The 18,022-nt window shown below is 44.7% G+C and overlaps 1 long non-coding RNA gene across 1 annotated transcript in view; it reads left to right on the top strand.

The window, feature by feature from the left end:
* LOC114800528 (uncharacterized) overlaps window positions 1-18,022 on the top strand; it is a 63,086-nt gene that overhangs the window by 982 nt on the left and 44,082 nt on the right. The window lies entirely within an intron of this gene.

Below are 18,022 nucleotides of genomic sequence, written 5' to 3' on the forward strand. Positions count from 1 at the left end.
TCTTAAATCAGTATGAAATTTTATGAAAGTTTTATATGAGAGTTTAAAGCAGTGCTTGATTTATGGTTGTGACTAATGTTATGTAGGCTTCTAATAGAGCTGTTGTTCTCTATACCAATCTTTTGTGGTCTCAGTTTCATCTCGGTCTCAACGTTACTTGGTGTCAGTCTTGTCTTGGTCTTGGACATAGCGGTCTCGACGGCATGGGAGAACAAAAAGAGAAATCAGCGCACCCTCGAACAGTATCATTATTTATTATGGGCCTAAATTCAAATGCAACAGGTCAGATGCCTTTATTTTAAAAACATTACATTGCCAGCGCATCACAGCCCACACACATTGTACACATCACATCATAGCAAAGTCGGCAAAGAAAGGTCGGAGACTGCTTAATGACGGAGACTGCTGGGACAGCGCCAACATTCACCTGACTGGAAAAAAAGTAAAACAACTAACTACAAGATCATTGACTAGCTCTGCGTTTCTTGTCATCAAACTAAGAGGAAGAACTCAAAATCTGACTTAGAATATTGTGTATGCAAGCATAGTACCATGAAATGAAAAAAAACACAGTTAACCACAAGAATTTCTTGTCTATCCTGAAGAGGCTTGGAATTCAGGGCTCAGCATGGCAGTGGTTTGCTTCCTACCTTGATGAGCGATCTTACCAAGTGACTTGGAAAGGATCCACCTCTACCTCACGTAGACTCTCCACTGGTGTCCCTCAAGGCTTAGTGCTAGGTCCTCTCCTTTTCTCCCTCTACACGAGATCACTTGGTGAGGTTATTTCCTCACATGGATTATCCTACCACTGCTATGCCGACGACACACAACTCATCTTCTCTTTTCCTACTTCTGATCTACATGCTGCTTCCAAATCTCGTCTTGGATGGCAGCCCATCACTTCCAACTCAATCCCACCAAAACTGAACTAATATTCATTCTAGCAGATTCTTCACCACATCAGGATCTTGCTGTTTACCTGGACAACTCACAGCTCTCTCCTTCTTCAACAGCCCACAACCTTGGAGTAACAATAGACAACCAACTCCCCTTCTCCACTCACATCAGCAATCTTTCCCGCTCATGTAGATTCCTTCTCTACAATATCACATGAATCCGTCCTTATCTGTCAACACAGGCCACCCAGATACCGGTTCAGTCCTTAGTAATCTCACGACTGGAATACTATAACTCCCTTCTAGCTGGTCTACCTCTATATACCATCCGACCTCTACAACTCACACTCATGCAGCAGCATAAGTGATCTTTAACCTTCCCAAATTCTCCCACACCACCCCACTGCTACGTTCCCTCCACTGGCTCCCAGTAGCTGCACGCATCAGATTCAAAATACTGATGCTGGCCTACAAAGCCAAACATGGAGTAGCCCCATCCTACCTCATAGCCCTTATTACACCTCGCACTGCACCTCGTATTCTCCGAGCCTCCAGTACTGCTCGCCTGGTCCCTCCATCTCTGAAGGTAAAAGGAAGACATTCATCTAGACTCTTCTCCGTCTTGGCCCCTCGGTGGTGGAATGAACTTCCCCTCGAGGTCAGAACAGCTCAGTCACTGAGTATTTTCAAACGGCAGCTCAAGACCTTCCTCTTTAGAGAAAATTTAGATGTAACTTGTAACATTATTGTCTTACTTATGTATAGAAACTACAACAGTGTGAATAAAAAGGTTGTATTCATCATTGGGGGTCCTAATGAACCAGACCTGTTCACGTCATCGATGGTAAATTGAAAGCACGTTGTAAGTCTCTCTGGATAAGGGCGTCTGCCAAATGCCTTAAATGTAAAGGTAAAAAAAATATCCTGTGCACACCACTTATCACCCTGTGTGCAAGTTATTCTGTACCGTGGTCTGTGGGCTTAAGTTTAGGACAGTTACAGAACATTTCCAAATACACCCTAAAAGTTTTTAACTTGTCATATGAATCAATGTGCCAAATATAATAGGTCCCTTTGAGAAGTACTGTCACCTCTGAAGTTTCCATTCATGCCTGTATGCTGACCGCTCAGAATCCAACTCGGCTAATATGTTTCTAACGTCTTCTTTTTTTTTTTTCGTTTAAAGGCCATTTTCTCTGCACTTTGTGAACATCCATCTATAACGATGCGTTTATCCCAAACCCCATAATTATTCCTGGACAAAGTCAATAACATGACATAAGTATGTGTAGTCCTGTTGTCTTTCAGTATGGGCAGAAAATGAGTGCAAATGATTACGACCCCATGTCTATGTGCAAGAGCAGCAATAATTTCATTGTAAAACATTCCAAAAATAAAGTAAAACTTGATTAGCTGAGCTCTCTTCATCATGAAGTCTGTAGTTTCTACACAAAATGAAGTTTTTAGAGATGTAAATTAATTCAGAGTAAATTTTAAATAATTGTGCACATTTCATGGTACTTCAGGTGCTCCGTACACTACCCTATGTTAAGTCACTAAATGTATATCAGTGAACCAGCACTGGCTTTGGATCATTACATATTCAAAGACTTAATATGAACATCTTTTTGGTACATCCCATTTCTTTCCCTTTGACAATATCAGGCCTCGTAACTATGACAAATCTGGGAGATTTCAAATGAGAGACATATTGATAATATAATTGAAAATATATCATGAATTTGATTTAACGAGTAATGACATTTTACAGCAACGCCTTTTTTCCTCTAGTGTTTATCTGATTAATGTGATTCTAGCCCTTGTCTGTTTTTGGTCTTGGTCTTGGTCTCGGTCTCGACCAGCATTGGTCTTGGTCTCGCCTTAGTGTGACTTTGTCTTGGTCTTGGTACCCTCAAGTCTCAGCAGTGTCTTGGTCTCGGTTTAGGCGGTCTTGACTACAACACTGGCTTATAATAACCAGTAATTCTAAATGTATGAATTCTTAATGGGTTTTTTTTCGTGAAATAGAATGTAAAAATTTTTCACTAGTTTCCTAGATGGACTTTGCAAATCCAAAGAGTGCGTCTTAGCATGTTGCGCCAATAATGCCTCAAATTCAACATTTCTTTTGACCACAGTGAAGTTAAGATCTGGATACATACATTTTTTTAGCACTTAGCTAATTGCCAGTGTTTGTACTATTGCAAGAACTGCACCTGGACCCAAAGAGCAGGATAGGAACAGAAAACCTTAAAAGGTAGGACGTGAAGCATGGATCGACAGATAGAGAAGAGTCATAATCTTTCAAGCTGGCCATGGTGTCTTGTTTTTCTTTCTCTCTGTTTATTTGGTTTGCAGTGCAGCATTCTTTACACTCTGCCCGCTCTGTCACTTGCTTTCTCCCAGTCTCTGTCTCACTTTCAACTGTTTGTGTTGCACTTTCCTGATGAGCTCCTGAATATTTTCTTTTAGGAACATCTTTAAAAAATTTACACCTCCCACCCTGAAACATGTACTGGATGCCTTACAGCTGCAAAAGTACTGTCCTTACACACTGCTCTCTGGGCGCCTTTCATAACTGCCCACTGCTTACTAAGGGTTAAAAGCAGAGGACACGTTTTGTCGCCTCACCGTATGATGTGCTGTGTATCACAATGAAAATGTGATTATTGAAAAGACTTTATCTTGTGTTTACCTGGCAACCCATTTCTATATGTTCTGCTAAAGAGTATGTGGTCTGAAGTGCAGATTTATAATGTGTTTCATTTGGTATTGGCCGTGGTCCCAGGCTGTAGAGATCCCATTTGCAATGCCTACTAATCCATGGGCAAGGGATGTTAGAAGTGCGGAGAATAAAGAGAACAGTCATGTGAAAATATTATTTGAAGTATTATTACTTGCACACTAATAATAAAGGACTAGGTGGATAGTATTTGAAAATAGTATTTGAACACAGTAAAACTGCTGGCATGGACCACCTGGGGTCTGCCGTGTGGCTGCACCAGCCCACTGACCCCACACCTGAGAGATGCCCAATACTTAACCACGCTGTCAGGACTTGGGACATTGGGAGGGGCTCTGGTCCCTCTTCCAGACTGGAGTTTGTATTGTGTGTCTGTGTTCCTGATTTCCTAATCGTTCTCGCCATCTGTTTCTAGCATAACTGGGCCTTGTTTCCACTGTGTCACTGCCCGGTCATTGTATGTATTACCTCGTGCTGCTGTGTTTTGTCCTTGTATTATGTTTTATAAGTAAATTCTGTCCTGTACAGTCGTGCATCTGCATCCTTCATTCATGCCATTTCACCACCGGTAATCAAGAAGGGTCGGGGCCTGCACTCAGGACCTGGGTACCAGCAATCGTGCCCAGCTCGATTACAGTATGTGATGTACATGTCTTGTATGGTGGCAAGACAGCCAAAGTCGTGTGTCATTGCAGGCCCATGGTGTTAGCACCATGGTTGTCCATTGGGACATTACAGGATTTTTGTGTTTAAATTACTGTTCAGTATTGCTAACATAACTGATACAACTAAAAACAGATGCTGTCTTCAGTGGGTCACTTGTGATGTTAATGTATTTTTCTTCTGTCTCTCATAGATGTTTGTTTGTACGTATTTTGAGTAGGTGCTAAAGTGAGAAAGTGTTGTCTGTGTACATAGACAGGCAAAAGTACCTCAATTCAAACTCAACGTAAACCTTACTTGCACTAATGCAGACAAAGGTCGGGGCGCAGCATTCACGATCACATTACCTCATCTTGTATGAATTTCAGAGGCCAGCAATCCGATATGCATGGAATTGTTATTTTAAATCGCTGTCTGGGAAGGCTGGTCCTGAGGTCTGCAAGTCACACCCCTCGGGGGCTTTGGGTGGGGGGATAGTCGAGAGCATGAGGGGGGTGGGGCAGGTGGTGGGGGTACGTGTGTGTGTGTGTGTTGGGTGCAACTGGACCTCATCAGGAGCCCTTGGACCTTTTCTCTCTCTCTCCCTCTCTCTTCGTGCTCCTTTTTGTTCATTCAGTTCAACCTCCCGTCCACCCCCCCAACATAATTGTAAGTAATCTCATTCCATTTGCCATAGTGACCCTACACATACTGCTCAAGCCCTTATGTCTCCAGTATAAAATATTTTTCTTCCTGTTTTCGCTCACTAGTCAAGAACTTTTGCTCTGTTTTTTTCCTATATAAGGGTCAATAGTGCATTCTGACTGTAAAATGGTAATTGTTAAGCCATTAGATGTTTTAAAACCACAGATGTGGTTTTATATATGTGCATAAATATGCTGTGTCTAATTAAGCATCATGTACATACTCGAAACATAACGGCCACAACAATAAAACCACTGAAATGTCAACTGCACTGTTTAATTCATTACAATAGCACCTATTATTGAGCAGTCGTCAAGCTATATAAAGCTAGCTAGATGACCGTAAAGGCTTATGTGGGCATATCACCGTAACACTGCTTCATTATTGCTAATTATGAATATCATGGACATCGCCTCTATTCAAGGCATTTTGCTGTAAATCTATAATTAAGACCTTTTTGGTTTCATTTTGCAAGCAGAAGGGTGAAAGAGCTAATTCCCTCCAGTGCACAACGTACATGTCATGATGAAGCATCCATCAGCGATGTCTCCTTCAATCCCAGCTACACCATCAAGGTTAGCAGTGGCATGACGGGGGTGTCTGTGGGCGGAAGAGACTCCTAATTTGTTAAGAAATATGTCAGGACTCCGAATAAGGTGGGAATGGTGCCAGAATGTTCTGGAACGCTGCCCCAACCCATCCCACCTTTCCACACACACTTGCACCCAGAGGTTAATTAAAGTCCCTCATCTTTCTGAAAGCACATTTTCAAACACACCATCACTCTATGCTCAGCAAATTTTGGATTTTAATGATTGACTTTTGCTAAATGGGTTGTAGCATGTAGCATGTGTGCAGGATGTATGTGTGTGTGTTATCTGTCATTTGAACATGGGATGACACCAATTTTTTTTTTCTTCAAGAAAATTTTTCTTTTGAGAGAATGACAGCGCTGCATGTAACACAATCATGCACGGAAGGTGATACGTCCTCAGATGTGGGCGCCCCAGCTACCATTCTCATAAATTATAATTGTGTAATGGTCAAGTTTCCATTAATTAAACACACACTTTTTCTGGTTAAAAATGAATGAGATGCTTGGACTATGTGCTAGACTACGGATCAACAGGTAGAAAAGTTGTGACACATACATATAATTTTGGCAATATTAGCAAAACGTTTGCTTGCTCACAGTTTTTAACACATTATACTCCCTGTCTGTGTGTGTGTGTGTATTTGTGTTATCTTTTCACAACAGGGTTGTAGACAGCTATGGAATTCGGAAGCCACTTATCAATGAAGCTGCTTGGAGCACTTCCTGACACGTTTTCCACAACTGATGTGTGTATGTGTGTGTGTGTGTGTGTGTTCATGAGATTGATTGTGTGTTCAAACAAGTCAATGTGTATTGACATTCTCACAAATTCACTAGAAGGAAATTGAACTATGATAGAGGGGTAGCCCTGAATCACACAGAGAGGAAACAAAGGAACTTCCTACTAATAAATAAATAAATAAATACATAAATAAATAAAATAAGTGACCCAAAGGGGGAGCCCATTTGCCTCTGGCTCCAAAACGTTTTTGGAAACACCACTTTCATATAGCCAGTACTATTACATCATGTCATAAAATATATATATATATATATATATATATATATATATATATATATATATATATATATATATATATATATATATATATATATATATATATATATATATATATATATATATATATATATATATATATATAGAGAGAGAGAGAGAGAGAGAGAGAGAGAGAGAGAGAGAGTGAGAGAGAGAGAGAGAGAGAGAGAATGATTATTTGTTTGCATTTGACATTGCCAGAAGCATTAGTGTATTTAAAAACGTTCCATTTTCTTGCCTTCTCTTTATGGCCTCGTACTGCTTTAAAGACTCTGTTCTCTGGCATGGAGCCATGGGCTCCTGTTTAATTGCTGTCTGTAATCTGGTCACCTTCAAAGTTTAAAGGCCAAATTGCTGTTAGCTTTATGAAGAGTGGGTGAATGAAGACATGCAAATATGGCCACATACGTTGATCTTTTCTTGTCTATGATATTCATAAATTTAAACATTTCGTGCCGTCAACCTCATGTTACTTCTGGGAATTTCAAAAGACAGTCATTGAATTTGTATTTTTACGAAAAGTGAGCATTTATACTGTATTAAACTCCAAGTATATGTTATTTTATTAAAAATGGCTTTTTATTTCTGCTTACTAAGGGTTAACATCAATACAAAATACTGTATACCATGCTCGTTTTCTACATTTATGAGTCCCCACAGGTACACATACAGGTCAAAGAGAAAACGAATTACCATTGGCTTTGTTTGTTAATCTGGCACCTTGAACAGTAAAATAGAATTTTCTGATAATCTGGTGCAGCACAGACAAATACAGTTGATGTTAAATGTCCTTTCTAAAGAAGAGAAAAGTGAGCTAGCTCAACAACGTCATCAATGAAGTCCATAACAACTCAAAAGTAAACTCTTCACCATTGGTTCGGCTTAGTACATGATGTCAACTTCTTTGAAATTCAATTTGAAGATATGGGTTTTGCTCAGGATTAAGGGCAGTTTGGACCCCTGTATGTACAGTAGATGATGCGTCAAGACAGCAGATACAGAGTGTAGAGATGGTATCTGCTAATTGAATCTGTCTTCTGTTGATCTGTATCAGACGTGCACACACAGACACACATACATGGGCACGTTTGAGAGATCCACAAGCTCAGTTGCAGACAGTTGCAGTGTTCTGATAACTATGCTGTACTGTAAACATCATACCTATATCACATCCAGTACTCCTAAAAAACCTTTCTCGTGTGATTGTGGCAGATGAAAATGAGAATATTGTAAAAATCTGTAAAATTTATGGAAAAAATTATGTTGTATATGGTTTTGTGTGTGTGTGTGTGTGTGAGAGAGAAAGATTAATTTGAAGTTGAGAACTTTTTAAACATGGTGAAGCAGAGAAAATTAAAGCTTCATTGAAACCCTAGTGAAGCAAAGCCAAGAGATACAGGGCGCAGTGACAATGGTGAAGCTCCAGTGAAGCCCTTGTCAAGCAAAGTCCAGTGACGCCCTAATGAAGCAGAGCCTAGTGAAGAATCACGGAGGCTGGGCTTGTTAAAATCAAGTACAATAAAAGTGCAAGAAAACATAGGATGCTCCAGTAAAGCAGAGTCCATTGATGATCCACTGAAGCAGAGCCAAGTGAAGCTTCTGTAAAGCAAATCTTCAGTGAAGCAAAGCCTAGGGAAGAAGATATTGTGACGCATAATTAAGCATTACTGAAACTTCTCCCCTGAAATGTAAAGTGAACTGAAGGTGCAATGAAACTACAGTGAATACAGTGAAGCAAATTAAAGTATTAATCTCATTAAGGATCCAGTGATGCAATGTGAAGCTCCACTGGAAAAAACAAAAAAACAAAAACGTGTGCATCACTAAAGACCCAGAGGAGGTCCAGATCAGTTGGATTCTTGTGAACCTAATAAACCTTCTCTGAGAGTTCAGTGAAGCTCTATTGCAGAACAGCTTTGAGAGGCCCATTAGGTGCTGAGCGAGTTCAAGAAAATTACAGTGTACCAGATCCGGGTGATGGTCCAAAAAATGCACCTGAATAACAGATCCCAGATAAAATCCTGATTTCAGCAAAATTCTACACTGTGCTTAATGATTCACAGTTTCTTCCCTGCTTTCTTCCCATCTTTTTTGCATAGTTTTTTTTTTTTACTTTTTTTTTCAACCTCTCAACTTGGGAATGTCTGGTTACTTGAGCGAGAGGAGAGAGCTTTGTGTAAACCAGATGTTCACACACTGATGAGGAAAGGAGGACAGAAGGAAACAAAGAAAGAGAAGTAAGACTGTTCTCAATTAGGTCTGATCTGTATGTGAGTGTGTGTGTGTGTGTGTGTGTGTGTGTGTGTGTGTGTGTGTGTGTGTGTGCACATTTTACTATTGCTATACACATGTGTTTTTATGAATCTGGGACTGTATATGTTGGAAACAGCAGTGGCGAAGAATGAAAAAAAATCTTGGTAAAGAGAGAGAAGCAGAACCGAAGGGCTAATTTTCATGAACAGTACATAGTATGCCAATAATTAGCACTCTTCTTAAAAAAAAAAACATACATATAATGACAAAGAAAAGAAGACTTTTGGTTTTATTAACTAACTAAATTGTACAGAAATGAATAATTGTTTCTATGATAATCATCACTTTTGGCAACTGGTCTGTCAAGTATTATGTTTAAGTAAAAGATTTAAGTAAATTCAATAATCTAATTAAAATCGAATTTTTCAATATTCAGGATTTCAATGTATAGTATTGGTTCTTAATGTTTTTGTTTAAAAAGATCATTAAAAAGCCTTTCATATTGTTTGAGTTTGTTTGTGATAAAAAAAAAAAAGTCTAATAAATAAGAACTCGATCGCAGGAGAGTGCGAAGAAGCCTGTGAGTATTGCTATTTTGATCTACGAACACGGACCCGTTTGAAAACGTCCACAGGCATTAGCGTTTGAGTAGAAATAAAAAAAAAAAACTAAAGGAGAGGAGACAAGGTGGATGAAAAGACGAAGGATCAGGCTTACTTTCTCTGACGGGGACTTGAGGTGAACTGAGCATGAGACAGACTCAATGGATGAGCAACGAACTCAAGTTTGCGCAGATTAAGTACGCTGAGAATCACCTGTCACCGTCTTCCCGCTTCCCATCACACAACGGTCCATACCGTCACATGAAAAACACACACTTAAATGTGGACTGACTTTCAAATGGTCACAGACCACAATTGCACTCCTGTTTATTTTATGGGACACTCAGCACATGACACACTGTGCTTTTAATTTGGATCCTGAGTCACTCTTTGCCCCAGTGTTGATTATTTGATATGTGCACATCACTGTCCAACAATACAGTAAATTCATATCTAATAGGGAGGTGTCAACAGGCCTGGGACGAGTGGCCCACACCGCGGCATTCACTTGTTCTGATTGTGTTCAGTCTCAGGCTTACGCTTCTCATTCAAAAGTTTTAATGCTCCGACTGTTGGGTTTCAAGAGACAAAAGCTACATAAACTAAGAAAATTATGCACCAGAGTGCTTGTTTCCTCACATGAAGAGAAAATGTCTTGTTTATACCTCCCCCAACTCCACGTGAAGGTGACATTGACCTGTCAGTGAATGATTGCCTTGGTCGCTGTAGCCAGAAGGGTTACACAGCAGAGGCAGTTTTCATATCTGTGTCTGTACTTGCCATCATAATTCAATTACAAGTGCAAATCTACAGAATTTTGCAACCCATTTTAATGTACAACCAGTAAAATATGAGCATCTGGGTCCATAGCTGAATTTTTATCTCAAAATAATGCAAATAATGTCCAGATGCAGGTTGCACCCATGAACTTACCTGTGCTTACTTATCATTCACGGCATTTCACACGGTGGTGTCACTGAAGCCCGTGGTGTGCATTAATTATCCAAATTTGTGTTACGTTGTTTCCTTATTTCTCAAGCAACATCAATATTGCATTCTCCCACTTAAATTAAGTTATTATGACCCACTTTTTTCCATTTTCTGCATCCCTACATTCAGCAACAGATATGTAATGCACAGGACAAAAGCATCAGACAATCAGTGCTTTTTGTGCAAGATAAATATGAACATTAAGCTAAGTTTATTTATTATTGTGCTAAAAAGAACAGACCTGCTTCACTCTCAGCTTTCAAAGAACATTTTCATTGGAACCGGTCTCAAAACAGAGTTTAGTTCTGCATGGGACTGCCTCATCTAAGAGCTTATGACACCAAGTTGTAGCATAAAATTGGATCTGGACAAAAACGTGGTAGAAACAGAGGGCTGCAATGCAATGGACATGGCACTCGTTGTTTGCATTAGACTTTAGAGGGTCTCTGAAGAGTATCCCTATTTGGTCCCCTATCCTGTTACTCTAGATTAAAAGCCCCTTTCCACTCAAAGCCGCTAAACTGTTTTTTGAAACTATCATTCCAGGCTCCTCTGCATGAAACAATTCATCTCAGTCCAGAAGCAGGGAAGTCTGGGATGTTGGCCAGTCAGACATTTTTTTTTTCTTTTACTTAATCATTTTCTCTTTTTCTCCATACGTGTTTTGTACTGTGCAAATGGCTTACATTTAGTCACTGAAATACAACTAATGCGTCATGCATCTAGATAGAAAAAAAAAGGCAACAAGAAGGAAAAGATGTCAGGTCTTTGGCTCCAGTGTTTGAAATGAACGTATTGATGGCTTTGATCCAGAGAGGTGGATCTCACAGGTCATCTTGGGTGTCTTGTCCCCTTTCAGACAATGAGCCTGTGTCCAATCGCACTGAGCCTCCCCGAGTTGACCTCTGACCTGCAGATCCTGCCAGGAGAGGACGAGAGAGGCTTTGGGGGGAAATTTGCAGCTTCTGTCTGCAGATTTTCCCCTTTCTTTCATTGTTTTTTTTCTAGACGAGACTAGGTTTTTAAACACTCAAAAATTCTGCACATGTGCAAGCAATTAGGTTTCATGATGGACCCTTGTTCTAAGGGTACACACACACACACACACACACACACGCACATACAAAGAACCACACACTGCAGTGCATGGAAAGGACATTAAGATTCATGCATATCACATATTTGTTATGCTTTGTGTGCCACTTAAATCAACCCAATATCAAATCTACTTTACATATGAGTATTGTATGGACAGTGAATAAATAATATTGCATCACTTTCTTTGTCGCCACCTGACTTTTAACCGGATGAGAATAGCCCTATTGAATTCAGCCCACAGCCCATAAATCCGCTGGTGAAATCCTGGTGACGCGACAGGGGAAACACCTCAAGTTGTAACATGAGTATGAAGTGTTTTAGTAACAACTTTATCTGGATGATAGAATGGAACAGATGCCAGACGCTGTCAAAGCAACATAATATGTTACTTACATCCATGCGGAAGGCTGCAGATGCAAATCCTTCAGTAATTCGGGTTGAGCACTTGGTCAGTGGGTGATAGTTTTGTCTAGTGTCGATTTCGACATCTGTTTTCCACCATGAAACAGGTTCTGTGGTGAAAATGTGTGAGATAATATAAGCAAAAATTACACATGCAAGTGTTCAAACAATAATAGCAACATAATAGCATAAAGGTAGTAGCCTAGTGCGTAACACACTCATTTATGAACCAGAAGACAACAAGGTCACTGGTTCAAAGCCCACTTACTGCCATTTTGTCCCTCAGCAAAACACTTAAACTAGGGGGACTGTTTGTAAGTCAGTCTGCATAAGGACATCTGCTAAATTTCATAAATGTAAATGTAAACATGCATGTTATTTGTTACTTTTGTTCAGAAAGGTGCTCAAGTTTGATGTATTTCAAATCAGAATAAATACATATAGCGTAATTACTCATAGATGTACAAGTAGCATTTTGTTATGTGGTATTTTGTGTTTTATATACTGTATTGTTGCTAAAGTCTATTTTATTTGTAATACCATAATGTAAGGAAAACCCAAGTATCGCTGTCTGAGAAATATTGATTATGTGCCACATTTTCTTTCAACTCTGTTTAGCTAATATAACAGATCGTTCAAGCCATGCTCATTTGGTATGATTTTTTATGGTTTCAGGACACTAAAACGTATGTCCAGCTCATACATTCAGAATACATTTTTTTCTGTCTCTTCTCCACAAGTTTTTGCCTCCTGTCAGGATTGCCTGCAGCTGGGCTCCACACCGGAACCCAATCCTGACGCCCCATAAATGCCGGAAGTTTCCGCCCGTTCGGAGTCGCTGGCATTTTCGTGGACTCTCTGCACGAACTTGACCTGGTTTAGTTTCATGTGTTTTTGAGTTCTGGCAATCGCCACACGCCTACGGGTTTGTTTATGTTCTTTATTTAAGTTAAATTCGTTTTCGGCCACCGCGCCAGTCTTTATTTGTATTTTTTTGTTTATTGTTAATAAAACCCCGTTCCCAACATGTCAGACCTCTGCGCTTCCTTCCCCCGTAAGTCCGTAGACGTGACAGAATGCCAGCGACCCACCCAAAAGCGCAGAGGTGGAAAGCGGAGGAGAAGAAACGCCGCGAAGGACGCAAGCGACAACGTCGGCGGGTGAGGAGGCGGAGCGAGGACGTTGGCGTCGGCAGCAGCGAGGAAGTGACGTGGGCAGCGAGCGCAGAAGATGCGACCCCCACGATCTTCGGCATGTCGAGCCAAGAACTCTGCGCTCTGCTGGCAAGGCTCCCCGTGGACTGGGACGACACGGATGACGACGAGAGCACGGGAGACGAGAGTTGGGCTCCGCCCATCGCGCCAGTCTGCGATCGTCGCAAGGTCCGTGGGGACCCACGTCACTTCCAGGGGGGTGAGAAGCGGCAACAACAACGACGGCGTTCCTCCAGCGAGGAGGTGGGCAGCCTCCAGCCCGAATGGCCAGAGTACTGCCCATGGGAGCTTATCGCGCCATGGGTTCAGGATGTCCGCAGGGTGGACGACCCTCGGAGTCACCGGTGGGAGGACACGGATGACGAAAGCGATGATGACGTGGATTTTCGGTGGGCGGTCGGTGCCGGGATGGCTCCGCCCAGCGTGCGCGTCCGAGATCATCGCGGCGTCCGTGATGACCCATGTGACTTCCGGGGGTACGAGGTTGACACGGACGACGACCAGGATCGTCACGAGGTCCGTGGAGACCCACGTCCCTCCCAGCAGTGTGAGGAAAGCTGGTGGAAGAGGGCGACGGGATGTCGCCAGCCAGCAACTGCGCTGCCGGGACTGCCTCGCAGGGAATCCTCCATTCCTGCTCCAGTCGCCAACCCGCCTTCCCTCTGCCCGGACGTTCCCCAGCGAAAAGGCAGCGCAGCACCAGCGTCCACACCTGCTGGAGAAGACGTCCACCCCCCTCCACACCACACACCTACCACCATCTCCAGCAACGTGCCCAGCCCCATGTGGGACAGCCCAATTGTCCCGGGACCCTTCAGTGGGGCAGCAGACACGGATAAGACCACCACCATCCTCTCGTGTCTGCTTGGGTCAGCATGGGGCTGGAGCGCAGCCCTCTGGCAACAGGGAGAGACAGACAGCAGTTTTCGGGACTTCCAGCAGAGACTGAGGGCGGAGTTTGATCGGCCAGAGCCTGAGCCAGGGATCGAACTCTGCCCCTCCACCACGTCCAGCGCCAGTCAGGATCCGGGGCAAGAAGACCAAGCACTGGCGGGCGACGAGAAGGTCGCACCTCCCGAGATCCTGGCTGTGCCCCCTGAGGAGGTCCTGGAGAGCCCAGAGAGGGAGCCAGACGACCCTCTCTTCTGTCTGTCTCTGTCTGTGTGTGTCTGTGTGACATATGTGTCCGTATGTCGCCCCCACTTCCCCTCTTTGTGTCCACCAGATGGCGACCCAGCCGCGGAGCCGAACCCCAGGGAGGAGGTTCCTGACCCGAATGTGCTGGTCCAAGGCGAGGTGGACAAGCCCCAAGGTACCCCTAAGTCCAGCCGGGGGGGGTGCTCCCCCAAAGAATTTTTTGGGGGGGTGCAGTTCGGGTTGGGGACTCCTCCTGAGGGGAGGGGAGGTGGGGAAGCGATGGAGCTGGGTCCTCCGGTAGCCAGTGAGGAGGGCGGGCCAGGCATGGGCCTGCGTCTGCCTCCAGAGGGGTGGAGCGCCATAGAGCCCCCGGGTAGGCATGAGGACCCAGCTGGGACAGGCAGGAAGAGGGCCTGCTTGTCCCAACGGACGCAGAAGGGGCTAGCCGGATGGTCTGGCAATGCCCCCCCCTTGGCACCAGGGCCGTGCAGCGAGAGGGGCTGCATAGTCCCAGAAGGCACCAGCCTGGGGTGCCTGGAACAGTCGCCGGAGGCTCTGGGACAATCTCCCTGCGCGGTGCAGGGGGTGACACAAGAAGTGTCAGAGGGGACGTGTGGAGACAGGGCCCACATGTACCCAGATGGATCGGCCCTGATTATTGTGTGCAGGTACGGGAGTCCTGGGCCGCCATGCGGGACCACGCCGGGGAGCCAGGCCGAGGGTCCGGGGCCGCCATGCGGGACCACGCCGGGGAGCCAGGCCGAGGTTCCGGGGCCGCCAAGCGGGACCACGCCGGGGAGCCAGGCCGAGGGTCCGGGGCCGCCAAGCGGGACCACGCCGGGGAGCCAGGCCGAGGGTCCGGGGCCGCCAAGCGGGACCACGCCGGGGAGCCAGGCCGGGGGTCCGGGCCGCCAAGCGGGACCACGCCGGGGAGCCAGGCCGAGGGTCCGGGGCCGCCAAGCGGGACCACGCCGGGGAGCCAGGCCGAGGGTCCGGGGCCGCCACGCCTGACCACGCCGGGGAGCCAGCTCGAGGCACCGGGGCCGCCACGCCTGACCCCGCCGGGGAGCCAGCCCGAGGGACCGGGGCCGCCACGCCTGACCCCGCCGGGGAGCCAGCCCGAGGGACCGGGGCCGCCACGCCTGACCCCGCCGGGGAGCCAGCCCGAGGGACCGGGGCCGCCACGCCTCACCCCGCCGGGGAGCCAGCCCGAGGGACCGGGGCCGCCACGCCTGACCCCGCCGGGGAGCCAGCCCGAGGGACCGGGGCCGCCACGCCTGACCCCCCGCCGGGGAGCCAGCCCGAGGGACCGGGGCCGCCACGCCTGACCCCGCCGGGGAGCCAGCCCGAGGGACCGGGGCCGCCACGCCTGACCCCGCCGGGGAGCCAGCCCGAGGGACCGGTCCTCCAAGGGGAGGATACAGCAGGGCAGGAGCCCTGTGGTTGCCGCCGTCCGCCCCGCCGCCTCCACTGATGGTACTGTTGGGGCTCCGAGGACGTAGCCCTTGGAGGGGGGGCTCTGTCAGGATTGCCTGCAGCTGGGCTCCACACCGGAACCCAATCCTGACGCCCCATAAATGCCGGAAGTTTCCGCCCGTTCGGAGTCGCTGGCATTTTCGTGGACTCTCTGCACGAACTTGACCTGGTTTAGTTTCATGTGTTTTTGAGTTCTGGCAATCGCCACACGCCTACGGGTTTGTTTATGTTCTTTATTTAAGTTAAATTCGTTTTCGGCCACCGCGCCAGTCTTTATTTGTATTTCTTTGTTTATTGTTAATAAAACCCCGTTCCCAACATGTCAGACCTCTGCGCTTCCTTCCCCCGTAAGTCCGTAGACGTGACACCTCCACACTTCAATATCTACTACTTAACTTTACAATTATGTTTTGAAATTGAAATATAGTCTTATTGATATTGTCTTGGACAATGCATTAAGGGGGTAATGTTTACAATAAAAAAATAAATAAGTAAACGGACTCTCCTCACAACTGAACGCAGGCAGAACGTCAAAACCATCAGCATTCTCTTTCCTCTCTCAGGACGCCTTGGAGGGTAAATATTTTCACCTTCTTCATTTGTCTTGTCACCTCACAGATCCCCTCATCCTACTCTGGGGTCAGGTGACTGAACACTATGGCCTTCTGCTAAAATCCCAGGCCATCTTAACCTCCTGTTCCTCTCAGCTTGTCCCAGATCTATCAGAACACATAACTTCCCTTCCTACAGGGAGCAGTTAATAACCCGGGGGTGTTTACCCATAATTCAACGCGCTGCACCTGTTACGCATTAGGTGGACACAGTAGTGTTTGGCCCGTTCTGCGGTACCTTTAGCCCGGATTAGTTCAGCGGCCGGCACTGTTCAAACAAACCCCTCTAGCCCACACTCGGCTCGTGTTACACCTTGGCCAATTGCATTAGCGGCCTCTTCCAATGCTGGACCCTTGCTTGTGTAAACAAGCATCACATAGATTAAACTCTCTAAAGTAGAGGCTAATTTCTCTGTTCCGGCAATCAAACAAGCAGTGGGTCCAGTCCACATGGCGCTAGAGGTGAGGTTTATGTTTCTACTTCTTCACCGCATTCACATTTTCACTGCTTTTCAAACTGCCAATGGGAAAATTTTGTCCAGTGACAAAAGTGAAATGACAATTGATCAAAAAGCTTTTTGAGCAAATTTAAAGTTCACAACACGTCGTTCACTTTGCCGAATTTATGGCAATGATTGATGTTTAAGTACAGTTGTAAAGAACTTACAAAGTAACCTATTTAATAAAAAAAAAACACCAATGCAATCTCAGGGAACTTTGTTTAAAATGTAATTATGCGTTACAATATGCATACTTAATAAAGTCTTATATGGAAGATGATTTCTGCAACACAAATCAGACGGTTATATCATCTGTTAATTGCCTGTAGTAGTGTCTAGTAACATACTGATCACTAATACATAAGTATCGCTTAAGATTGGTGTCTTTTTAAGCCTTTAAAGCGCTTTCTTATAAGGAATGACATTCATTTCAAATATTTTACATTAACTTTTGTAATAATCCAAGAACCACTTTTATAATATATGAATATATGCAACCAATTTTTAAGTTACTAATACAGGAATAACAGGTTCTTTGCAATATAAAGGAAGTCGGCATAGTGAGATTTCACTGACTGCCAAAGCCAGTTTTTGTTTTCCCAGTCTCCAGTTATTTTTGCGAAAGCAGGACTCAGGGCGAGACTGAAGTCAGTCTGGATGGGTTGTAGCACCTGCATTCATTTGCATTGTTTTTTCCCACTGGCTCAATATTGCATTCCAGTGTTTGTCTTCGGTTTTACATTTCTTGAAAGGGAACACAACCTTCTTTTTGTCCATGCAGTTATTTTTGGAATGTGGCCAGTCATATTGTGAAGTTGGCTTTCAGACTCTTGTGAGGGAATATTGAAGGTTTTCTGCATTTGCATGCAGAACTGCAAGTTTAGGATTTCCGAGAAACCAAAATAATCTGAGACATTGTGGGTAGGTGACAACCCCTACCTACACGTGACTCATCTCTTGCTGAGACTTGAACAGAGGGGTGTCAGATGGCAGTCAGGGGGGGCTGGTGGGTAGCAGTTAAGATCCAGACGGGTGAAAACACACAAACGACCCATAGACCAGCCCTAATGTTTCCAGATGGGCTCAAAGTTCCCCATT

The sequence above is a fragment of the Denticeps clupeoides genome, chromosome 1, assembly GCF_900700375.1.
Source record: "Denticeps clupeoides chromosome 1, fDenClu1.1, whole genome shotgun sequence".
In the NCBI taxonomy this organism is placed as follows: Eukaryota; Metazoa; Chordata; class Actinopteri; order Clupeiformes; family Denticipitidae; genus Denticeps; species Denticeps clupeoides.